We start from the raw sequence: 26,359 nt of genomic DNA on the forward strand, positions 1-26,359 counted from the left end.
CACAGTTTTACACTTGGGCATATTTCCATTTAGCTTAAACAAAGAATACATTTTACCAATAGGAGTAAGAATTGGTCCAGTTGCTATTTGCGGCGAAGTTTGTAACACATAGCAACCAGGACAATTTGTTGGCCTTTATGATAGATGCAAATTTGTCAAGCAGTGCAAATTATCCTTTGTATTATTTCCAAACATGTTGCATAAATACTATTGCAGTCCTTAACAGAAACCGAGTTTGTCTGCTCAAACTTTTTCTTTCTTCCACTGGGAGGAGTAAAGTGCCAGTAATTATATTGCAGGGGCATGTTTAAATATCTTGCAAATTTTGGCATTCATATCTTCTATTTAAGGTTGCGCTAGATGCTAATTTTTTTCATTAGGTATTAAATAAGTGTTTCAATTGGCTGTATCCTGATGAAAGGTGGGAAGATGATGTAATTGTGGTGCCTACTTCAAGCAGCTTAGCCTATTTACATAATGGAGCTGTCTGTACAAGATAAGAGAACATAAACTTAAACAATAAGTGCAATCAGAGATGACAATATAAAATACAAGTCTACAGTGAATAAATATTTGAAGAGATTCCAATTAAATTCTTCACATTTTATACACACTTTAATGCAAATATTTTATTGTTGTAAGTTACAAAACAAAGCACCTTAACATTGTTAAAAAAACTGTTGTGGTAAGTATTGCCCAATGGCTCATTATATAAAGTCTGTGTCTTGCTGAGCTCGAGAGAATAAGAAGGTTCAATTCCTTGTCTGTGCTCAGTTAGTTGATTTAAGCTTGAGTGGCAGAAGTGGTACTACAATTAGCCTCATCATGCCTGGGTCAAGATAGGAGAAAAAAAATCAACGAGGGTTCCTGCTTCTGATCGTTATTCAGTGACCTGGAAAGTGTGCATGCGTGCCTAGTGGGGAGGAATGGACTGAGCTTACTTGTATTGCCCCAATAGTTGTATTGACTGCTAACATGCAGGAGCAAATGTACTTGGGAATTAAATAATCGCCTGGGTGGAGTACAAAGAGGAAAATTAGGCTAGGATGGTTCCACGCCAGTAATGGAGCCATGCTGACTTTTTGTCTATTTCAATTAATGGACAGAATATCAGGCTCCATTATGGATGGCCGATTCTCTCCACCCAACTTCCCTTAATGAGCTGCATCCAGGCAATTATTTAATGTCCAAGTGCAGAAGAGAACAATCTGCCCCTCACTATTTCGGCTCACACATGAAGAATGACCAATTAGGCAAGGTATAGGAGGTTGACTGATAACTATAGAAGCATACGCAACAACAATCAGCACTTTCAGAAGATGAGAGAAAGAAGTTGGAGAGGCAATAAAACATAGTAAAACAAAGTATTCTATATTTTCAGCACTATCTTTGATAGCAGCAGTGGTGCGGTAATGATGGGTTAGTGCAATCAATATCACAATTTCTCACTGTTTGCAATCAGGGATTTTGTGGCTTACAGTGGCTTTGATTCAAATCAGTATTCAACTTCCTCAAGCTGTTGCATTCCAATGAAAACAGAATGAGATCAGATTATTGATGATGTTCACACCTGAGCCTCTGGACCAGGTATAACCCGTGAAACTCTGTACAATGCTGTGCATTATACAAAGCATGTAATAGAGTAGGGGAATTTAAATATTCTAATATAGAGGAAGCCATCACACATTTTTGCACACAGCATTCGCACAAATATGTCCTCACTCTTTAAATGAAATATTCCATAGTCTTAACAATATTCAAAATTATACAATAAATTTGATTAATATTCAAATGGACCACTGAAAGCAAAGTGTATATTGAGTATTGATTGCATTCTGAGTTTACATTGGTATTTTAGCAGCTGCTCTAGGGACTGCTTACCGCTGTGATATTGTTCCAATTGATTATATCAGACTCAGAGATAATCAAAGTGGTTACCCCAGCATAGCCTATGGGCCCTTATTTTTTTTTAAATTTTGCCATTTGCTAAAATGTAATTTTCCGTATTTTTTTCTACGAGAATGGCAATAAAACTTTATTTTAGCAGATCAGCATCCTCATCCAGGATCAAATTAATGACAATTTACTGGTGAATTAAGATTCCACATAAATGGATTCCAATGTAATTTCAAGAAAATGGCAACTCAAGTTGTTTTCTGAAGGGTTTTAAGAGCTCCCTCTAATGTTGACACTCCAATCTGCATTGCATGAACTTCAGAAACTGTAAGTTGTCATTTATTATGATAACCTTCTGTAGTTTGATATTAAACTTTAGGGCATAACCCTTAAAATAATTAGATAAGGGTGAAAGCAAAATGAGTTATCTTTTCAAGCTTTATTACAGAAGTCATTCAGATTAAAAGGCGATTGAGATTCGGCCTTGCATCAAGTTATATCTCTGACTTTTTATTTTCCTTTCCTTCAGTTTCCCCTAATGCAGACCTCACTACCAAAAAGTAGTGTCCAACCCTTTTTCAGTATGTAACCTGTCTCCACCTTCGTTACCAGAATAAGGGAGCATAATAAAATTAGAGCTAGACCATTTAGGAGTGAAGTCAGGATTTACCTTTTCACACAATGGATAAGGGAAAACTGGAATTCTCTCCTCCAAAAGGCTGAATGCTGTGTCACTTGGAATTTTCAAGACAGAAATCGATAAATATTTATAAGAAAAGAAAGACTTGCATTTTGTACAGTGCATTTCACGATGTCAGGATGTTCCAATTAACTTTTTTTGAAGTGGAGTCACTGTTGTAATGTAGGAAACGCAGCAGCCAATTTGCAAACGGCAAGGTCCCACAAACAGCAATGTGATAATGATCAGATAATCTGTTTTTTTTAGTAATATTGGTTGAGAAATAAATATTGGCCAGGACACCGGGGAGAACTCTCTTCCTCTTTTTCAAAATAATGCCATGGGATCTTTTACGTCCATCTGGGAGGGCAGACGAGGCCTTGGTTTAATGTCTCATCCAAAAGACAGCACCTCCAACAGTGCAGCACTCCCTCAGTTCTGCATAGGAGTGTCAGCCTAGATTTTGTACTCAAGTCTTTGGAGTGCAACTTGAAACCAAACAAGTAAGAGTGCGACCACTGAGCCACGGTTTAGCATATGGAGCAAAGACAAGTAAATAGAGTTGAGGCACAGTTCAGCCATGATCTAATAGAATGGCAGAATAGGCTACGGGGGCTGAATGGCGTATTTTAATTGATTCATTCATGGGATGTGGGCATCTCTGGCAAGGCCAGCATTTATTGCCCATCCCTAATTGCCCTTGAGAAGGTGGTGGTGAGCTGACTTCTTGAACCGCTGCAGTCCATGAGGTGAAGGTACTCCCACAATGCTGTTAGGTAAGGAGTCCCAGGATTGTGACCCAGCGACGATGAAGGAACAGCGATATATTTCCAAGTTAGGATGGTGTGTGACTTGGAGGGAAACTTGGAGGGGGTGGTGTTCCCATGTGCCTGCTGCCCTTTGACCTTCCAGGTGCTACAGGTCGTGGGTTTGGGAGTTGCTGTTGAAAAAGCCTTGGTGAGTTGCTGCAGTGCATCTTGTAGATGGCACACACTGCATACACGTTGCACTGGTGGTGGAGGGAGTGAATGTTTAAGGTGGTTGATGGGGTGCCAATGAAGCGGTCTGCTTTGTCCTGGATTGTGTTGAGCTTCTTGAGTGTTGTTGGAGCTGCAATCATCCAGGCAAGTGGAGAGTATTCCATCACACTCCTTACTTGTGCCTTGTAGGTGGTGGAAAGGATTTGGGGAGACAGGAGGTAAGTCACTCGCCAGCCTGCGGTCAATGGTGACCCCCGGGATGTTGATGGTGAAGGATTTGATGATGGTAATGCCATTGAATGTCAAGGGGAGGTGGTTAGACTCTCTCTTGTTGGAGATAGTTATTGCCCGGCACTTGTGTGGCATGAATGTTACTTGCCACTTATCAGCCCAAGCCTGAATGTTGTCCCAGTCTTGCTGCATGCACACACAAATGACTTCATTATCTGAGGAATAGAGAATGGAATTGAACACTGTGCAATCATCAGCAAACATCCCCACTTCTGACCTTATGATGGAGGGAAGGTCATTGATGAAGCAGCTGAACATGATTGCACCTAGGACACTGCCCTGAGGAACTCCTGCAGCGATGTCCTGGGGCTGAGATGATTGGCCTCCAACAACCACAGCCATCTTCCTATGTGCTAGCTATGATTCCAGCCAGTGGAGACTTTTCCCCCTGATTCCCATTGACTTCAATTTTACTCAGGCTCTTTAATGCCACACTCAGTCAAATGCTGCCTTGATTTCAAGAGCAGTCACTCTCATCTCACCTCTAGAATTCAGCTCTTTTGTCCATGTTTGGACCAAGGCTGTAATGAAGTCTGGAGCCGAGTGGTCCTGGCAGAACCCAAACTGAGCATTGATAAGTAGGATATTGGTGAGTATTAATAGCACTGCCGATGACACCTTCCATCACTTAGCTGATGATTTTGCACCGACACGGACTCCCCCTACTGTCCCTGACTCCACCATCTGCTATTGCTCACGTGACGTGTGAGTCACCAGGTGAAAACCAACTATCTGTCGAACTAGTCCCACTGAAGTGCGAGTATCTGTGCTGGTGCATGGCATGCAGGAGTCCTGTGAAGGTGCACCCTCAGAAGAACTCAGTTCCTCGGAGGAATCATTGTCGGCGACCTCCACCAGCTTCTGCTGCACACGTGAAGACCCTGTCAGAGATAAAAGACATGAATTAGTCCTGGCAAGGTAAGAATGTTGCAACTTACCATTATGAAGATGATCATATTTCACTCGCTGCTGAAATCAAGTCAACATAACTGAGTGCCATATGACATGTGGATTGCTGATATTTAATTGAGTCACCACTACCATCAACAACAACAACAACAACACCCAGGTAGCTGTGAGCTCCCCACCTCACCATCTCTGATGGCCAGGCATGCAGAAATTCCATTTATCTCCAGCGCCTCCTCCTGTGCACTTATGATGTGGCAAATCTGTGGAAGCCCACCTCCGCTTCTCTCCCTCTCCCTCGTGTTCTGTGCCCTCTTTTCCTGCAATGAGGGAAAGAACAGACCTTTGAGTGACTGTAATGGTACGTGTTGAATGGATGGATTGAGAGGATTTATTGAGGGTGACTATGAGGGAGAGACATGGAATTACATAAGGGTAAGGCTGAGTGGGAGTGGCGGATACATAGATGGGAATGTAAGGAAGTGCATAGAAAGAGAAAGATAGGTGGGTGTGCAAGGTAAGTGGGTGTGAGGAGTGATGTGATGGAGTAGGCTTGACAAGGCAGAGTGAGGGGTTGATGTGATGCGCACAGCAGGATTTAGATAAATGTGCAACTGTACTCCCCTTTCCTGATCTGGTTAGGTCATTAATGTGCTTCCTGCACTGAATCCATGTGGTACTAAGCTCCTGCTGCTCACTTCCTGGGCCACCTCCAGCCACGCCTTATTGGTTTCACCAGCAGGTTTCTTCCTCCCATTACTGGGGAAGAGTATCTCTCTGCGGCTCCTCACAGCCCCCAGCCCCCATCAAGGGAGATGCTATTGAAACGCGGCACAGCCCTTGCCCGTCTCAAATCTATCATTGAACTTCCTCTTTGTCTATTGCAAACTCTAACTCCACCAAATCACATCTTTGGATTGGTCCTTTAAATACTGGAGTTGAGATTGCGCCATGGGGGTCCTCATCACGTCCACTGCTGTGGATTGGACGCCAAACCCAGAAGTAAAATGCTAATGAACTGGCTGAGTTAAAAAGCCACTGACAGACATGCTGAGCTTTCTTCCAGGTGATTTCAGACCGTTCCCTCCCCCACTCCCCACCCACACCACCGTCCCCCATCCCCGCCGTCCCACTCCCAGTACATCTCCGAGTAAATATTGGGATTTGCTTGGCGCAGTAGTGTTTCTTCAGTCTGATTGGTTGAAGAGACCCACTGTTGTTTGCCCTCACACAGGTCCCAGATCCCCTGCAGAGGACACCTGAAATGGATCTCTATTTACCGTATGTCGTTGTGCAAAAGCCCACAAAATGTCTGTGGGCAACTGTAAGCGTAATGAGCAGCAAGCACCGTTCGTTCACAGCTGACAGCAAAATCCCGGTCAATATATGATTTAGCTGGAAATATTAAACAGAAGAATCTTTACAAACCCATTTACCGTGTCACTACATTAGATATTGGCTCAGCTAAAACATTCCAGCTGAATTGGGCAGAGTTTGGTGAGTGGGAAAAGAGGGATTCTGACTCGTAGCAGAACGGGGATGAACAAATGTCAGTGCCAATTGTAAATGTTTCTAAACAATAGAGCAAGCTGGATGGGCTAAATTACCTTTTGTCATTGGCAACCTCTTATTTTCTTAAATTCATGGAAAGGCTGCTTATTAATCATACCAAATATTAGCACTTCCTGGAGTCTGCACAGCAGGTTATATATTTGCTAATGAAAAGAATGTTACTGTACTTCTTTGGTTTGATAAAACATGAAAAATGGTCTTTGTATTTCGTTACTGTGTGACACACCATTAGTCACCAAAATTTGATTTAATTATTCAACAGGAACACCAACCAAGTCGCAACATTTCTTTTCAAAGTCAACCTTATTTTTATGGTCATGAAGGATCATAATAATGATCATTTTTCTCATGCATTATCTACATATATCTGTCATCCATTGTGAAAATAAACACATTACATTTTAAACTGGATCATTATCTCGAGTGATTGGATTTTAATTTCTGGAAGCTGTGGTCGGGTGAGCTTTTTGCAATTAGGCAAATTCTTTGCATGCTGAGAATAATTAACTTAAAGAAAGAAAAAATATAAGACAAATGATTGTTAATATGTGATATTGGAGAATGTGTCATCCTGTGCTGCACTCACGCACCTCAGGTTTTTTAAATTCCCTCTGAAACATGATAAAAAAGTATCTGTGTTCTAAAGTGAGTAATATGTCATGAGGGTAGTTCAACGGATATACAAAACTATACTGCAAGGTGCAGTCTACTTGTCTGGACTGTTACTTTTTATTTGGTTTTGCAAATGACACTAAACAAAAGGCTCTTGATTGACAATACACCATAAAGCTAGAAATGTGTCATTCTCAATGCATGCTTATTATATTCTGAAACAAATTATGTAGTGGGCCCAAAAGATTCTAATGAGTATCACAATAATGCTTCGCCGCTCGATGTGTCAGTGACAAGAATTGCCTTTTGTTTGTGATAATCAAATTTGACATGTGACACACTCAAATTCAGCAGACCAAAAAAAACAGCCAAAGAAAAAATGAAAAAGATGTTAGATAAACAAATCTAATCTAAAGAAAGCATGACACAAGTGTCATGTTAAAAAAATTAAGTAGATTTATTGCTACCAAGGCTATTGAATTAGGAAAGGGTAAACTCTGAAAGTCACCACTGTAATATTGCTGCAGTTATTCAGCTGTGTGTGGGTTAAATCATGTTATAGGACAAATAAAACCCTGGAAGTGCACTGCAACCACATTTACCACTTAACCCTGTTTACATGACAGTTATTTTCAGCCCATGTGTACAGGAGTTCTGACAAACTGACTCATGATCAAAGAGCTAGAAATTGGGTTGCTTTGCGCCTCTCATTAGCACCCCCGGGGGGCACTAACGGGGTGCAAATGCCCTAGCGCCCGGGCGCAGTGCCGCTAATGCCTCCCACGAAATTCAGCGGGAGGTTAGCGACAGTGGTAGCCGGTAGCACCCCGCTCCGCTGCTCCGGTGATGATGTCACCATCGCCGTGCGAGGCGCCCCATTTGCGCCCTGGCCGCAAACTTCCCTTGCGCCCCCTGACCTATCGCCAGGCAATATTTATGACAAGATCAGGGCGTGGTTTTGCAGCGGCGGTAGTGGGCAGAGGCGCAATTTAAAGGGGAGGTGTCGGCGGCCATTTTTATTTGGGCCGACTGCCAGCACCAGCCCTCTTTCACATTTGTATGTGCGGTGCCAGCTGCGATCGTTCAGCCCGGCGCTCCTCTTGAGTGCCGGGCTGTTTCCATGGCACCCTGTTCCCTGGTGGTCCGGCAGGGCCCCGGTGCGTGTAGCGCTACGCCTCCTCCCCTTTAATCAGGGAAGGAGGCCTGCAATGATGCAGAGCTATGTGCCGTCACGCATGGCACCACTGCGACATTGAGTAGTAGCGCCCTAAGAAGGAGGTGGAGTGCTTTCCAGTAGCGCTCCACCTCCTTCTTGGGGCGCTACTACTAAATTTACAGGGTAGGGGTGCTAACCTTTCCCGGGTGCTAACCTTTTCCGGGTGCTAAAATTAGCCCCCCGGCGAGGTTACCGCCCCAAAATGGGCGCCACCCAATTTTTCCCCCAAAGTCTCACACAAAGGGAATCAATTAGTAATTTATTTCCCAGGTGCATTCAAAATTGGAAATTAAATCCAAAGAACTGTGACTTCACTTAGCAGACAACATTCTGTTTAGTCCTTTGATTTCATCCTGAAAAATGTAGACAATGGTAATGTGGATCTAATATATACCCTTTAATAGAAACATAGACATAGAAACATAGAAAAATAGGAGCAGGAGTAGGCCATTCGGCCCTTCGAGCCTGCTCCGCCATTCAATATGATCATGGCTGATCCTCTAGCTCAATACCATATTCCCACTCTCTCCCCATACCCCTTGACGCCTATTGCATCTAGAAACCTATCTATTAAAATTGGAGACAAGGACACATTATTACAGCTTGGGCTAGAAATTCAGTATCACCCCGGTCAGGGCGCTAAAATAAAAAAAGTTGAAGAATGCTAATCATTGTCGACTCCTGCGAAATTCGGTATTAGCGCTCTAGGAAGGAAGTGGAGCGCTAAATCAAGCACTCCATTTCCTTCCTGGAGCGCTAAAGGATGCAGGCGGGGTGGTAGTGGTGCAGTGCTACACAATGTCCCGTGCAGCGCTGCCGAGATCCGAGGTTCCTTCCCTCCCTTAAAGGGAAGAGCCATCGCTGCAGGCTCGATCAACCCCATGCATTTCCAACAGAGCGCCGGGCTGATCGATCACGGCGGAAGAAAAATGGAAAAAATTGAAATCATGCTTTGCAACAATTTTTCTACTTACCAAGCCAACATCCCCTTTAACTTGCGCCCCCAAAGCACCCGGCCTCCCGAACAATGCCTCCTGCAGCTGTCAGTGTTGTCGCCCAGCGATACTGCAGGGGGTGAAACCGAAGTTCAGGTCTGGGGCAATGCGCAGGACAATGACGTCACAATCTCCGGGCGCAGGAGATCATAGCGCAATGTGTTACCGCCGCCGCAAACCTCTCGGCCAGTTCAGCGAGAGTTGTTCATTTCACCGCACCCGGTCAGTAAGTTGTTAGCGTCCTGTTAGCGGCCCCAGAGACAATAACGGGAGGTGCGAAGGAGGCCAATTTCTCGGCCTTATTGTTTCTCCAATCACAGGTCAATAGAATTAATGCAGCTTTACTGTAAGAGGTAGAAAGCTGGCTGTAGCGCGAGACAACATTCCTGCTTGAGGTATCACTCCAACAAAGAGTAGTGCAGCTCATAATGGGGCCTGTCTAACATCCATTGTACAGAGCTGCCTTAGAATGGATATCAGAGTCTAGAATCAATCTGTGCTCAGATCTCTCCCACTTTCATAATCTAAGAATAGTATCATAAACAGCTGATGTTTTCCCACAATCTGATTGTTTTTTCTTGTTCCTTGTTTATTCTTTACACAAAGAGGGTTGCCCTTTTTAATTACAACACAGATGCATTCCATGTCAGGTGATAGAAAGTGGGTATGTAACCATCTAAACACAGATACTGATGTATTAACCTTAGTTAAACAGAAAAATATATAAAAGAATGGAACAGGAAAAAGCCGTTCAGCTCATCTAGCCCACTCCTTGCATAGTTCATGTACAATCTTTCCTATTACTCCACCCATTTAATCTTCTAAGGAAGTGCCCTCTACGAGGGGAGGATGGGCTAAAGGAACACCAAATATCTCTAATGCGTTTTGATGAAAGGTCATCGACCTGAAAAGTTAACTCTGTTTCTCTTCACAGTTGTTGCTTGACTTGCTGAGTGTTTTCCAAAATATTCTGTTTTTATACCAAATAATTCTTTCTTAGGGGACCTTGTACCAGCTCCTGAACTGGACACTTTTTGGCCAGACTTTGTGGCCCTATCAGTGGGCAGACATCCGAGAATTACTTAGTTGTGTGCGTGTTCAGCATTAACTGACCTCAACAACAACTTGTATTTATATACAACCTTTAAGGTAGGAAAACTTCCAAGGTGCGTCACAGATCGTAAACAGACAAAAGTTGATATGAGCCAAAGAAGGAGACATTATAAAACGGAGACGTGACTAAAAGCATGACCAAAGAGGTAGGTTTTAAGGAGGAGAGGGTGGTGAGGCAGAGGTTTAGGAAGGGAAGTTCAGAGCTTAGGGCCTAGCTGAATGAGGGCACGGCCACCAATGATGGGGCAAAAGGAATGGGGATGCACAAGAGGCCAGAGGGAGAAATGTAGAGTTCTTGGAGGGTTATAGAGCTGGAGGAGGTTATTGAGATAAGAAGGGACAAAGTCATGGAGGGATTTGAACTCAAAGATGAGAATTTTAAAATTGAGACCATGGTGGACTGGGAACCATTGTAGGTCAGCAAGCACAGGGGTGATGGGTGAGCCGGTCTTGGTGTGGGTTAAATTACAGGCAGCAGAGCTCAAGTTAATGGAGGGTGGAAGATGGGCGTTCAGCCAGGAGAGCATTGAAATAGTCGAGTTTGGAAGTAACAAAAGCATGGATGAGAGTTTCAGCAGTAGATGGGCTGAGGTGGAGGTGGAAGTAGGCAGTCTTTGTGATAGAAAGGATATGTGGTCAAAGCTCAGCTTGGGGTCAAATAGGATGCCGAAGTTACAAACAGTCTGGTTCAGCCTGAGACAGTGGCCAGGGATGGGGATGGAATGGAGTTTGTGGCCAAAGACTACGGCTTCGGTCTTCCCAATGTTTAATTGGAGGACATTGCTGCTTCTCCAATACTGTATGTTGAACAAGCAGTCTGACAACACAAGTCATGTTTTCAGATGATGTTGGCTAGGGGCAGCTGTAGATGAGAAATAGGAGGAGGCCAAGGATAGATCCTTGGGGGACTCCAGAAGCAACATTTTTAGGGCAGGAGAGAAGCCATTGCAGGAGATTCTCTGGCTACGATTGTTTAGGTAAGAGTGGAACCAAGTCCAGTCCCACTCAGCTGGACAACAGAGGAGAGGTGATGGAGGAGGATGGTGTTGTCAACCATGTCAAAGGCAGCAGAGAGTTTGAGAAGGATGAGGCGAGATAGTTCACCATGGTCACAGGCACAGAGGATGACATTTGGGACTTTGGTAAGAGCCAGTTCAGTGCTGTGTCTGGGGTGGAATTCTGAATGAAGAGTTTCAAGCATGGAGTTGCAGGAAAGCTGGGCACAGATTTGGGAGGCAACAACAAGGTCAATGGATTGGAGAGGAAAAGGAGTTAAGAGATTTGGCATTAGTTTGCAAGGACAGTGGGGTCAATCGTGGGTTTTTTGAGGTGGGGAATGATAAAGACAGGTTTGAAACTGAAGAGGACATACCTGAGGAGAGGGAACCATTTATGATATCAGCTAGCATGGGAGCCAGGAAGGGAAGTTATTCAGCAGTTATGGGGTAATGGGGTCGAGAGAACAGGAGATGGGTCTCATGGACAAGATGAGCTTGAAGCGGCCATGAGAGAAATTAGAGAAAGATGTGCATTCAAGGCTAGTGCAGGGGGAACTTTGAGGGAAGTTTGGCTTGGTGGGCAAGGGAAGGGTGGGAAGCATCAGGGGCAGCTGAAGAGATGTTTTGACTCTCAGTGACAAAGTTGTCCATGAGCTCCTCGCACTTGTCGTTGGGAGGTAAGGGTGGAGGGGGCAGAGGAGAGCAGTTGAAGGAGATGGTTGGTAGTGGACAAAAGAAACTGGGGGTTACCTTGGCAGTCCAGGATGGTCCTGGAGTAATGCACACTTTTGGCAGAGGAGAGCAGGTCCTGAAAGTGCTTGTTGTAGTCCAACCAGATCTGGCGATGAATGAGTAAACCAATCTGTATACCTTGGACTTAAGAGAGCGAAGATGGGGACGGTATCAAGGAGAATTACCAGGGTGGGAGTGAGTAAGGGTTTTATTGGGAACAAGGTGATCAAATGCAGAGGTGAGGAAGTGATTGAGACAGATTAGGGAATCTCCCTTTTACCCTTTAAGGTAGGGCTCCGTACCCTGAACCTCAACATGTGCTCTCTCGGCTGCCTGACCTGCAAAGTGTTTTCAGCATTTTTTGGTTTTATTTCCAAGTTCCAGCATCTGCAGTAATTTGTTTTCTGTTCAAGCGAAAGAAAATGGTGTACTTGTTTACAAAGCACAAGGGAACAACACAGTGGACCATCACGTTAAGCAGTTAACACATACATTAATAAAAGATAATATTGAGCACTGTAATGTTTGAAGTCATTACTTTTATAGTGTAAAATTAATATAGAAATATTTTTGCACGTAAAAAAGCCAAACAAAGAAAAATTAAACTTCGCCCTAAAAAATGATAAGCAATTTTAGTTCAACTTTATTAACCAAATTTTGCATCTCGTCCTTCTGTTTGTAGAAATGGTTGTTTATAATTATTCTGCCAACTCACTCTGGCTGATGCTGTAAGGCACCAGCAGAACAATACAAATATTGGAAACATTTTAGGAGACAAAAGACATGCTCTATTATATTTCTGGCAAACAAATGTGCATTTTTTTGGTGTGGCTTGGGTTTGCACAGAGGTGTCATCAGCCATGTTTGGAGCAAGACTTGTGCTCCAGAACTAGCCGCGCCTCTAGCCAAGCTGTTCCAGTACAGCTACAACACTGGCATCTATCCGACAATGTGGAAAACTGCCCAGGTATGTCCTGTCCACAAAAAGCAGGACAAATCCAATCTGGTCAATTACCGCACCATCAGTCTACTCTCAATCAAAAGCAAAGTGATGGAAGGTGTCATCGACAGTGCTATCAAGCGACACTTATTCACCAATAACCTGCTCACTGATGCCCAGTTTGGGCTCGGCCAAGACCACCGGCTGCCGACCCCATTACAGCCTTGGTCCAAACATGGATAAAGGAGCTGAATTCCAGAGGTGAGGTGAGAGTGCCTGCCCTTGACATCAAGGCAGCATTTGACCGAGGGTGGCATGAAGGAGCCCTAGTAAAACTGAAGTCAATGGGAATCGGGGGGAAAACTCTCCACTGGATGGAGTCAGACCTAGCACAAAGGAAGATGGTTGTGGTGATTGAAGGTCAATCATCACAGCCCCAGGACAGCGCTGCAGGAGTTCATCAGGGCAGTGTCCTAGGCCCAACCATCTTCAGCTGCTTCATCAATAATCTTCCCTCCAACATAAGGTCAGAAATGGGGATGTTCGCTGATGACTGCACAATGTTCAGTGCAATTCACAACTCCTCAGATAATAAAGCAATCCACGCCCACATACAACAAGACCTGGATGACGTTCAGGCTTGGGTTAATAAGTGGCAGGTAACATTCGCACCACAGAAGTGCCAGGCAATGACTATCTCCAACAAGCGAGAGTCTAACCACCACCCCTTAATATTTAATGGCATTACCATCACCGAATCCCCCACCATCAACATCAGGCGGTCACCATTGACCAGAAACTTAACTGGACCAGCCATATAAATACTGTGGCAACAAGAGCAGGTCAGAGGCTAGGTATTCTGCGGCGAGTGTCTCACCTCCTGACTCCCCAAACCCTTTCTACCATCTACAAGGCACAAGTAAGGAGTGTGATGGAATACTCTCCACTTGCCTGGATAAGTGCAGCTCGAACAACACTCAAGAAGCTCAACACCATCCAGGACAAAGCAGCCCGCTTGATTGGCACCTCCTCTTCCACCTTAAACATCCACTCCCTCCACCACCGACGTACCGTGGCTGCAGTGTGTACCATCTACAAGATGCACTGCAGCAACTTGCCAAGGCTTCTTCGGCAGCACCTCACAAACCCGCGACATCTTCTACCTAGAAGGACAAGGGCAGCAGATGCATGGGAACACCACCACCTCCAAGTTATCCTCCAAGTCGCACATCATCCTGACTTAGAAGTGTATCGCCGATCCTTCATCGTCGCTGGGTCAAAATCCTGAAACTCCCTACCTAACAGGACTGTGGGAGTACCTTCACCACACGGACTGCAGCGATTCAAGAAGGCGGCTCACCACCACCTTCTCAAGGGCAATTAGGGATGGACAATAAATGCTGGCCTTGCCAGCGACGCCCACATCCCATAAAAATGAATATTAAAAAAAGTGACTCACATCTACCAGGAGACAACCTTGATTTCTGTCTATCCCCCCACACCCTGATCCATTGGGGAATTTTTGATTTTCTCAAGATGTGTGTTCATGATTACTCTTTAGAAAATGAGAATTGATTTGCATAATTTTTGAAAGTGCGCAGTTATCATTTTAATGTTCAGGGAGCAGTAACCCTTAGAGTTGATAAAAAGGAAGGCATTACCCACAAATATATGAAAGAAAGAAAGACTTACATTTATATAGTGCCTTTCACAACCTCATAGAAACATAGAAACATAGAAGATAGGAGCAGGAGTAGGCCATTCGGCCCCTCGAGCCTGCTCCGCCATTTAATGTGATCATGGCTGATCATCCAAATTCAGTATCCTGTCCCTGCTTTCTCCCCATATCCCTTGATCCCTTTAGCCTTAAGAGATATATCTAACTCCTTCTTGAATATATTTAATGAATTGGCCTGAACTGCCTTTTGTGGTAGAGAATTCCACAGGTTCACCACTTTCTGGGTGAAGAAATTCCTCTTCATCTCTGTCCTAAATGGCTTACCCCTTATCTTTAGACGGTGACCCCTGGTTCTGGACTCCCCGGCCATCGGGAACATCCTTCCTGTATCTAGTCTGTCTAGTCCTGTTAGAATTTTATAAGTTTCAATGAGATCCCCTCTCATTCTTCTAAACTCCAGCGAATATAAGCCCAATCGACCCAATCTCTCCTCATACGTCATTCCTACCATCCCAGGTATCAGTCTGGTGAATTTTCGCTGCACTCCCTCCATGGCAAAAATATGCTTCCTCAGATAAGGCGACCAAACTGCACACAATACTCAAGGTGTGGTCTCACCAAGGCCCTGTACAACTGCAGCAAGACATCCTTGCTCCTGTACTCGAATCTTATCGCTATGAAGGCCAACATACCATTTGCCTTCTTAACCGCCTGCTGCACCTGCAGGCTTACCTTCAGCGACTGGTGCACAAGGATACCCAGGTCTTGTTGCACTTCCCCTTCTCCCAATCTATTGCCGTTCAGATAATAATCTGCCTTCCTATTTTTGCCACCAAAGTGGATAACCACGCATTTATCCACATTATACAGGAAACTTTCTGGTATCCGGCACTGACGGGACCGAGCTGGTGCTGGTCGATCAACACTGCCGGAGAAAACAGCGCTAATGTTAAAACATATGGAGCTTCTGAGCTCCCTATCTAGCAACAAACCCTGTTGCTTAGCAATAGCTTCAAAACAGTCAGCGCAGCTTGCGAGCGTCTCTGTAGCTAAGCAACAGATTCAGCTAGATGCTTGCAGAGCCAGGAATGGAGAAAAAAAGCAACAAAAAGTAAAAAATGTTATCTGAACCGACTCCTAAATTTTGCCGGTGGATAGAGCATTCCGGAGATTTAACCTCTGTTTAAATGAAAGTTTCCTGTACTGCATCTGCCCAATCGCCCAACCTGTCCAAATCATACTGGAGTTTCTCGGCATCCTCCTCACAGCACACACGCCCACCGAGCATTGTGTCGTCTGCAAACTTGGAGATATTACATCTAGTTCCCTCGTCTAGATCATTAATATATATTGTGGATAGCTGGGGTCCTAGCACCGATCCCTGCGGTACCCAACTAGTCACTGCCTGCCACTCGGATAAAGACCCATTTATTCCAACTCTTTGGTTCCTGTCTGTGTGGTGATTATTCTTTATGTTTAGTAAGAAGTATTGTGATTGGTTTTATAAGTGATAACTCTCTCTCTGACACCTTTTCATATTTAGATGACATCACGGTGTGTGGCAAATCAAGGGTGGAGCATAATTCTAATTTAGAAAGATTCCTTCAAGCTGCGGAAAAAGTTGGTTTAACTTTCAATAAAGAGAAGTGTACCTTTTCGACCACTGAGGTAAATCTACTGGGGTACATTATCTCGGGAAACAAGATTAAACCAGTCCCAGAACGTCTGCAACCATTGATTGATTTACCTTGTCCTACTAATTCTAAGGCTTTGCAACGAGTTGTTGGACTGTTTTCTTACTATTCTAATTGGATTGCAAATTTTTCACAGAAGATCCGGCCTCTTATTCGGGTTACGACATATCCTCTATCATGGGAGGCCAGGACGTGTTTTGATAATTTTAAAAAGGATATCCTTGGAGCAGTTGTGCATTCTATTGATGAGCAGGTTCCTTTTGTGATTGAGACGGACGCTTCTGATTTTGCAATTGGGGCTACTCTGAACCAAAATGGAAGACCTGTGGCCTTTTTTTCACGTACCTTGAACAATAGTGAAAAAAGGCATTCTTCAATAGAGAAAGAGGCGTATGCAATAGTAGAAGCACTGCGTAAATGGAGACATTATTTATCGGGGCGACATTTTACGTTGGTAACTGATCAAAGTCTGTGTCCTTTATGTTTGATGTCAAACATTTTGGAAAGATTAAGAATGATAAAATAATGAGGTGGAGGATTGAGTTGGCATGTTACCATTTTGATATAGTTTATCGTCCGGGGAAGGATAATGTTGCTGCTGATGCGCTGTCGAGGGCTTATTGTTCTGTGATTCACGGAGATACGCTTATTAATCTTCACAATGCCTTATGCCATCCTGGGGTTACGAGGATGATACACTTCGTACGCAGTAAGAATTTGCCCTTTTCAGTTGAAGACGTCAAGCGGATGACTTCATCATGTTCTATCTGTGCTCGGTGTAAACCAAATTTCTTTAAGCCTCAACAAGCTCATCTTATAAAGGCTACTTCTCCTTTTGAACGTTTGAGCGTCGATTTCAAGGGGCCTCTTCCTTCAACTACTCAAAACCGATATATATTTACTGTTGCGGATGAGTTTTCAAGGTTCCCTTTTGCTTTTCCTTGCGCAGATGTATCAGCTGCTACAGTTATCAAATGTCTGACTCAACTTTTTGTCATCTTTGGGATGCCTGCGTATATCCATTCGGATCAGGGAAGTTCTTTTATGTCTTCCCAGTTGAAGGAATACCTTCAGAGTCGGGGAATTTCTACTAGCAGAACTACCCCGTATAATCCCCAGGGTAATGGACAGTGCGAACGATACAATGGGGTGATCTGGAAGGCAGTTATGTTGGCTTTGACATCCCGGAACCTTAAGAATACACAGTGGGAAATGGTACTGCCTGATGCCCTGCATTCCATTAGATCATTGCTTTCAACGGCTACTAATGTGACCCCCCATGAAAGGCTCTTTAACTATCCGCGGAGATCTACTATGGGACATTCGGTACCTTCATAGCTTACTATGCAGGGACCTGTGCTGCTTCAACGCCATGTTAGATTGTCAAAATATGATCCTTTAGTGGAGGAGGTGGAGCTGTTGGAGGCAAATTCCCAATATGCTCATATTCGATTCCAAGATGGGAAAGAAAGTACCGTTTCAATTAAAGACTTGGCTCCTTGTGGTGGCCAGCCCTCTTCTGAGGATATTAACAATAGTCATGATTCAGATAATGTGGATGCTGTTACAGATACTACGAATATTTCCAATCCGACTGCAGATAATTATACTTCTATTAGTCATCCCTCGATGGATGTTCATGACCGTCCCAGTTTACCTCCTGATGGGATTTCTAATCCGGAAACTGTTGAAAATCGGGATATGGATAGCCTTCCCGCAGAAGATACTTCTGTGTCTCCTGGTGTGGGAGGGCAAGGAATTTCACCAAGGTTAAGAAGGTCGACACGAACAAGATATCCGGTCGACCGATTGAAAATGGACTTTTAAATTGATAGTAATGTTTTAAAATTGTTGAAATATATTATATTGTTTTAGTTGAGAGATACTTAATACTTATGTGCAATGTTACTATTTGTTGTTGCTCACTTAGTATTGTGCCATGTTGAATAGTTTTATTTTGTCTGTGCATAGTTTTAGTTGTAAATAATTAATTATAAATTGTAAAGGTTATTTAGGTTGGAGTATATTTTAAAAGGAGGGGTGAATGTGGTGATTATTCTTTATGTTTAGTAAGAAGTATTGTGATTGGTTGTTTGTTTCCTGTCTTGGGATATATGCTGTAATCTCATTGGTAGTTGATGTCATGTGATTTGTGGTGGCCATCTTAAATTCAGTTCTTTCCAGCCTTTAGTTGGGACTGGGTGTTGAAGATGTGCTACCGGATTTTTAAGTTAATAAAGCCTAGATTAGAAAGGCAAATCTATTCTTTATTTCAGTCTGCCAACCAGTTCTCTATCCAAGTCAGTACCTTACCCCCAATTCCATGTGCTTTAACTTTACACACTAATCCCTGTTCCTGGGACTAGGGACAGGGTCACTGGCAAGGCTTGGAAGCTAAGCAGAACAAGGCCTGGTTAGTACTTGGAGGGATGACCATCACAGAAGGAGCCCTGAGGAGGGGCGGTTGGTGAGAAGGTCACGGAAGGAGCTCTGAGGAGGGGCGGTTGGTGAGCAGGCCCGGGCGTTGGGCTGAAGATTGTCGGACAGGAGCTTTGCTTCTCCCAGGACGGTGCTATTTACGTTAAATGTTATTTGTACTGGACTCATGGGAGCTTGCAAGATCACATTTCGTTGTTCATGTACTTGTGCATTGTACAATGACAATAAAGTTGAATTATTATTACTTATGCGGGACCTTATCGAAAGCCTTCTGAAAGTCCAAATACACCACATCCACTGGTTCTCCCTTATCTATTCTACCAGTTACATCCTGAAAAAAATTCCAGTAAATTAGTCAAGCACGATTTACCTTTTGTAAATCCATGTTGACTTTGTCCGATCCCATCACTATTTTCCAAGTGCTCTGCTATTACATCTTTTATAATGGACTCTAGCATTTCCCCCACTACCAACGTCAGGCTTACCGGTCTATAATTCCCCGTTTTCTCTCTATCACCTTTTTTGAATAGTGGGGTTACAATAGCTACCCTCCAAACCATGGGAACTGTTCCAGAGTCTATAGAATTTTGGAAGATGACCAGCAATGCATCTACTATTTCTAGGGCCACTTCCTTAAATACCCTAGGATGTAGATTATCAGATCCTGGGGATTTATCGGCCTTCAATCCCGTCAATTTCCCTAACACCATTTCCCTACAAATACTGATTTCATTCAGTTCCTCCCTCTCATTAGACCCTATGTTCCCCAACATCTCTGGGAGGTTATTTGTGTCCTCCTTTGTGAAGACAGAACCAAAGTATGTATTTATTTGGTCTGCCATTTCTTTGTTCAGGACATCCCAAAACGTGTTACAGCCAATGAAGCACTTTTGAAGTGTAGTCACTGTTGTAATGTAGGACGCAGCAGCCAATTTGCACACAGCAAGCTCCCACAAACAGCAATGTGATACTGACCAGATAATCTGTTTTTGTTATGTTGATTGAGGGATAAATATTGGCCAGGACACTGGGGAGAACTCCCCTGCTCTTCTTCGAAATAGTACCATGGGATCTTTTATGTCCACCTGAGAGAGCAGACAGAGCCTCAGTTTAATATCTCATCAGGAAGACGGCACCTCTGACAATGCAGCACTCCCTCAGCACTGCACTGGAGTGTCAACCTGGTTTTTGTGCTCATGTCTCTGGAGTGGGAATTTGAACCCACAACCCTCTGACTCAGAGGCAAGGGTGCTACCCACTGAACCACAGCTGACACTTCAATATTAGCTTGCACTCAGGGAATGTCACAGAACTGTTAAAATTAATTAATTAATCCATGTGATTGTCCTGTTGGTGACTGGAAGCATCCACTGTTGTAGGAGTTGAGTGCAGTAGTCACTTTCACTTCCAATGACAGTGCTATCCAATGTTGCCTTAGTGGTTGCAAGTATGACTCCATGAGCAGCCGTAGGTTTACGCATCCCTATCAATGCACAAAGATCTCACATTTTACCTTAGCAAAATACTGCGGATGCTGGAAATCTGAAATAACAACAGAAAATGCTGGAAGTTCTGACGAAGGGTCCCCGACTCGAAACGTTGACTCTGTTTCTCTCTCCTCGATGCTGCCTGACCTGCTGCGTGTTTCCAGCATTTTCTGTTGTTATTTCACATTTTACCTTTTTGAGATTCAGGTGAGTAACACATCAACAGTACTCATGCTGCATCAGGCTGAAGCAAATCCTGAAAGTTTGCCTCCTATGATCACAAACCTCCTGGGCAGTAACCTCTTTTTGTTGTTGCTGCTCCATTTGCAAAGTATCTAGCATTGACTGATTTGATGCAACATGCCTGCTGTCGAGTTCACAGGGAGACCCTTTAATCTCATGGTTTGCTCAGCACTGGAAATCTGTCGTCTCCCTCTGGTTTTGTGTATTTTTTATATTCTGGTGACCTGGAACTATGCCTCTACCACTTGCTTATTTCAGATCAGCTGCATGAAAAATCCTATGCTTTTGACATGTCATTGGAGTTAACAGCCTAAATTTAACTTTCAAATGAAAATTGATCCTTGCAGCTTTTGGCTCGAGGGAGTGGAAGGTTCATTTTGTACCCCATGTATTCTGCCAGATTTACTCACAATACTGTGGCAACACATAAAATCTTATTCATTTCACATACATAATCCTGGTCAGTGAGCCAGCCAGTATTTGTGGTTCTTCAGATCCTCTCTTATGTAAGACTGTGAGGACGCTGTTGTAACAAAAAACCAAGTATGAAATTACAATTTTAGTGCCAGTATCCGAGTTCTTTCTAATTCATGGATTTAAAATATAATCTCGCACTACAGTGGTAAACATCGCATTTTTGCCTGCATGCAATAACTACCTATTGTTGTCCATGTTATCAGAAGATGATGACTGGAAGTTAGGTGCTCCCAAATGGGTCAATATAGAATTCAGGAAAAACTTCTTTACCCAAAGAGTGGTAGGAATGTGGAACTCGCTACAACAAGGAATAGTTGAGGCGACTAGCATACATTTAAGAGGAAGCTAGATAAGCACACAAAGGAGAAAGGAATAGAAGGATATGCTGAAATAAAAACAAAAAATGCTGGAAATACTCAGCAAGTCAGGCAGCATTTGTGGAGAGAGAAACAGAGTTAACGTTTCAGGTCAATGACCTTTCGTCAGAAGGATATGCTGATAGGCTTAGATGAAGAAGGGTAGGAGGAGGCTTGTGTGAAGCTTAAACCAGTTGGGCTGAATGGCTTGTTTTTGTGCTGTAAATTCTATGTAATTCTATTTCCTTAACATCAGCTTTGAATGGGAGAAATTAACTCAATATGTGAATTCAATAAATCCTGAGTAAATCTGCATGTTAATTGAAAGAATAAATGAATAAAAAAAGAACCTGCAATTATTTAGCACCTTATTGCATCCTCAAACTATCTCAAAGTGCTTCACAACCAATGAATTACTTTTGTAATGCAGAGACTATTGTTTTGTAGGAAAACGCAGCAACAAATTGTGCACAGCGAAGTGTCACAAGCAGAAAATGATATGAATGACCAGCTAATCTCTTTTTTGGAGTGATAGTTGAGGGAGAAATGGTGGGTAAGACACTGGAAGAACTCTTTACTCTTCATTGAATAATGCCACAGGATCTTTTACATCCACCTGAACAGGCAGCCAGGTTTAACGATTCATCCAAAAGATGGCACTTCTGACAATGCAACAACTCACCCAGTCTTCACTGAACTGTCAGCCTATATTATAGGAACATAGGAACAGGAGTAAGCTATTGAGCCCCTTGAGCTTGTTCTGCCATTCAATGGGATCATGGTTGATCTGTGACCTAACTCCATATACCTGCCTTTGCCCCATATCCCTTAATACCTTTGGTTAACAGAAATCTATCTATCTCAGATTTAAAATTAACAATTGCCCCAGCATCAATTGCCATCTTCAGAAGAGAGTTCCAAACTTCTACCACCCTTTGTGTGAAAAAGTGTTTCCTAATTTCACTCCTGAAAGGCCTGGCTCTAATTTTTAGACTATGCCTCCTAATCCTAGATTCCTCAACCAGCGGAAATAGTTTCTTTCTATCTACTCTATGTGTTCCCCTTAATATCTTGAAAACTTGGATCAAATCACCCCTTAATCTTCTAAATTCTGAGGAATACAACCCTAGTTTGTGTAATCTCTCCTTGTAATTTAACCCTTGGAGTCCGGGTATCATTCTAGTAAATCTACGCTGTACTCTCTCCAAGGCCAATATATCCTTGCTAAGGTGTGGTGCCCAGAACTGCTCACAGTACTCCAGGTGTGGTCTAACCAGGGTTTTGTATAGCTGCAGCATAACTTCTACCCCCTTGTATTCTAGTCCTATAGATATAAAGGCCAGCACTTCATTCGCCTTTTTGATTTTTTTGTACCTATCCATGACATTTTAACGATTTATGTACCTGAACCCCCAAGTCTCTTTGGAATTCCACTGCTTCTAGCTTTTCACCATTTAGAAAGTACCCTGTTCTTTCCTTTTTAGGTGGATGACATCACACGTGACTGTATTGAAATCCATTTGCCTATTTACTGAATCTATTAATATCTCTTTGTAATTTTATGCTTTCATCTACACGGCTTACAATGCCGCCTATTTTTGTGTCATCGGCAATTGGATATATGGCTCTTTATCCCATCATTTAAGTCATTAGTAAATACAGTAAATAGTTGAGGCTCCAACACAGATCCCTGTGGGACACCACTAGTCACATCCTGCCAATTAGAGTACCTGACCATTATCCCTATTCTCTGTCTCCTGCCGCTCAGCCAATCTCCTAACCAGGCCAATAATTTGCCCTCAATTCCATGAGTTTCAACATTAGCTAACAATCTCTTATGTTAATGGTGTCAGCTGTGGCTTAATGGGTAGCACAATCGCTTCTGAGTCAGAAGGTTGTGGGTTCAAGTCCTACTCCATGGAACTTGAGCACATAAAGCTAGGTTGACACTCCCAGTACCGTGCTGAGGGAGTGCTGCACTGTCGGAGGTGCCGTCTTTCAGATGAAACGTTAAAACGAGGCCCCGTCTGCTCTCTCAGGTGGACGTAAAAAATCTCATGGCACTATTTCGAAGGAGAGCAGGGGAGTTATCCCCGGTGTCCTGGCTAATATTTATCCCTCAATCAATATATCAAAAACAGATTATCTGGTCATTATCACATTGCTGTTTGTGGGACCTTGCTGTGCGCAAATTGGCTGCTGCGTTTCCTACATTACAACAGTGACTCCACTTCAAACGTACTTAATTGGCTGGAAACGCTTTGAGACATCCGGTGGTCGTGAAAGGCACTATATAAAAAAATGTTAGTCTATGCAGGACTTTATCAAGTGCTTTCTGGAAGTCCATATAAGTAACATCCATAGACATTCCTCTATCCATTAATTTAGTCATCTCTTCAAAAAATGTTACAAATCCATGCTGGCTCTCTCTGACCAGCTGAAAATTTTCAAGGTGTTCAGTCACCCCATCCTTAATTATAGACTCTAGTAATTTCTCGACAATGGATGTTAGGCTAACTGGTCTACAATTCCCTGGATTTCCTCTCTCACCTTTCTTAAATAGCAGAGTGACATATGCAATTTTCTGATCTAAAGGAACACTTCCTGAATTGAGAGAACTTTGGAAGATCATAGTTAGGACATCTACAATGTTCTCAAAAAACCCTGGGATTAAAATCCATCTGTTGTTCCTTACCTCTTTACTCATTCATGGCTGGTTTTTTGGCAAGTCGAGCTCTTATATACTTAAACTTAATTGGCGTTTAACTAGCAGTTAATAAGTTAAGAAAATATTAAGGGGAATTAAAGGGAAGCTAGATAAGTACATGAGGGAGAAGGAATAGAAGGATATCTTGATAGGGCGAGATGAAGTAAGGTGGGAGGAGGCTTGTGTGGAGCGTAAACACCGGCAGAGATCTGTTGGGCTGAATGGTCTGTTTCTATGCTGTAAATACTATGTAATAATATATAACTCTTAATTGGTGTTTATCCAGCAGATAATAAGTAAAAAAAAAGCATTAAAGTTGTCTCTGTAGAAAAACTTGTGATAGAAATTGTTACACCCAGAAGCAAGTTTAAAAGTGTGAGCAATAGTTAATGCATGCTCAATTAACATCTGCTCAGAAAATTATTACCTCTTAAATGCATAACTGACATGCATACTAACTCTAATGCAAAGAGTCAATTAAACCTATTCCTTCCATGCTTCTCATTTCTTTTAAAACAGTAACTAATCATTTGCTAACTCCTCAGTCAGGGAAACAAGTTGCAAGCTTAAAATAGGGCTAATTTACATACAACAACAACTTGTATTTATACAGCGCCTTTAATGTAGTAAAACATCCCAAGGCGCTTCACAGGAGCGTTAGCCAAAAAATTTGAGACCGAGCCACATAAGGAGATATTAGGACAAATGACCAAAAGCTTGGTCAAAGAGGTAGGTTTTAAGGAACATCTTAAAGGAAAAGAGAGAGGTACTGCAGTGGAGAGGTTTAAGAAGGGAATTCCAGAGCTTAGGGCCTAGGCAGCAGAAGGCATGGCCGCCAATGGTGGACCAATTAGAATTGGAGGAGCACAGAGATCTCAGAGAGTTGTAGGGCTGGAGGAGATTACAGAGATAGGGAGGGGCGAGGCCATGGAGGGATTTGAAAACAAGGGTGAGAATTTTAAAGTTGAGGCGTTGCCAGACTGGGAGCCAATGTAGGTTAGCGATCACAGGGGTGATGGGTGAATGGGACTTGGTGAGAGTTAGGATACGGGCAACAGAGTTTTGGATGAGCTCAAGTTTATGGAGGATGGAAGATGGGAGGCTTACCAGAAAAGCGTTGGAATAGTCAAGTCTAGAGGTAACAAAGGCATGGTTGAGGGTTTCAGCATGGGCATGAGGGAAATGGGGGCAGGATGGGAGGTGGCTTTTGTGGTATAGACCAGTTGGACTGAATGGCCCTGTTTCTGTGCTGTGTAATTCTATTAAATCTTGTCTGTCAAATTCCTTCTCACCCAAATAGATTTTAAGAGTGGTTTTTTTTCTCTAACTAAGGTGATTACTTTGCATTACCATGGTTACAGTGTGTCCTATAAGCTCCTAACCCACAATTTATGACATGGTCATAAATAACTGCACCAATTATCCTAGATAGTTGTTGTAGACTTTTTACCTCCTTCATGTTATTGTACATTTGGAAATCCCTGCTAACCTTTTTCAATCTGTACAAAAATATAAATTCAGATTGTTTTGTCTACATTGTTAAGGGTAATTACCGGCATTTATTAGCCAAATGACAACGTGCGAGTCAATAGCTTTTTGCATTTTAATTTACAACTGGTGGTAACTGAAGACATTAAATTAACACATATTGCCAGTAATTGTTTTAAGCACCTTGGGGGTAATTTTAACCCCCCAAAATGGGTGGGTTTGAATTGGTTGAGAAGTTAAAATTTGAAATATTTCAAACATGACCTCGAACCCGACCACTTCCGGTTTTAACGGAGGCGGGATGGGGGATGAGCGACCAATACACTCTCAGGAGATGGTTCAGTCGGTAACAGCTTTTAAGAGACTGCATGCCTCCATTTTAATAAGCTTTTCCTGGCCTCAGGAAACCCGGCAGGTAAAAGGAAGCGAGAAGGGCTAGATCCATAAGGTAAGTTCCTTTACAGCACTGCTTGTGGGCCAGGAGGAGCAGGAGTGCTTCCTCCAGGCCCAACAAGCTAACCTGTAAACACCCGCTTCCCCCCCCACCCCGCAATCTGTCCTCTCCCCACCCCCACGATCTCGCCCCCCCAACCAATATCCCGCACCCCTGACCACCATCTCTGTCCCTCCGATCACCAACTCCGTCCTCCTGACCACCATCTCATTCCCCTGACCACCATCTCGCCCGCCAACCACCCGGAGGTTTTTGAAAGCATAACGGGAGGTAGGTAGGCAGAGTAAACTAGGGTAGGGGTTCTCTTAGGCACTAACGGGAGATGCAAAGCAACCCAATTTTTCCTCCCATATTTTGGACTGAGCAGGAGTCGACATGCAGGGTGGTTGATGGATCAATGCCAGAG

This window comes from Somniosus microcephalus, chromosome 5, assembly GCF_052327205.1.
Source record: "Somniosus microcephalus isolate GS21.2 chromosome 5, FLI_Smic_1.0, whole genome shotgun sequence".
In the NCBI taxonomy this organism is placed as follows: Eukaryota; Metazoa; Chordata; class Chondrichthyes; order Squaliformes; family Somniosidae; genus Somniosus; species Somniosus microcephalus.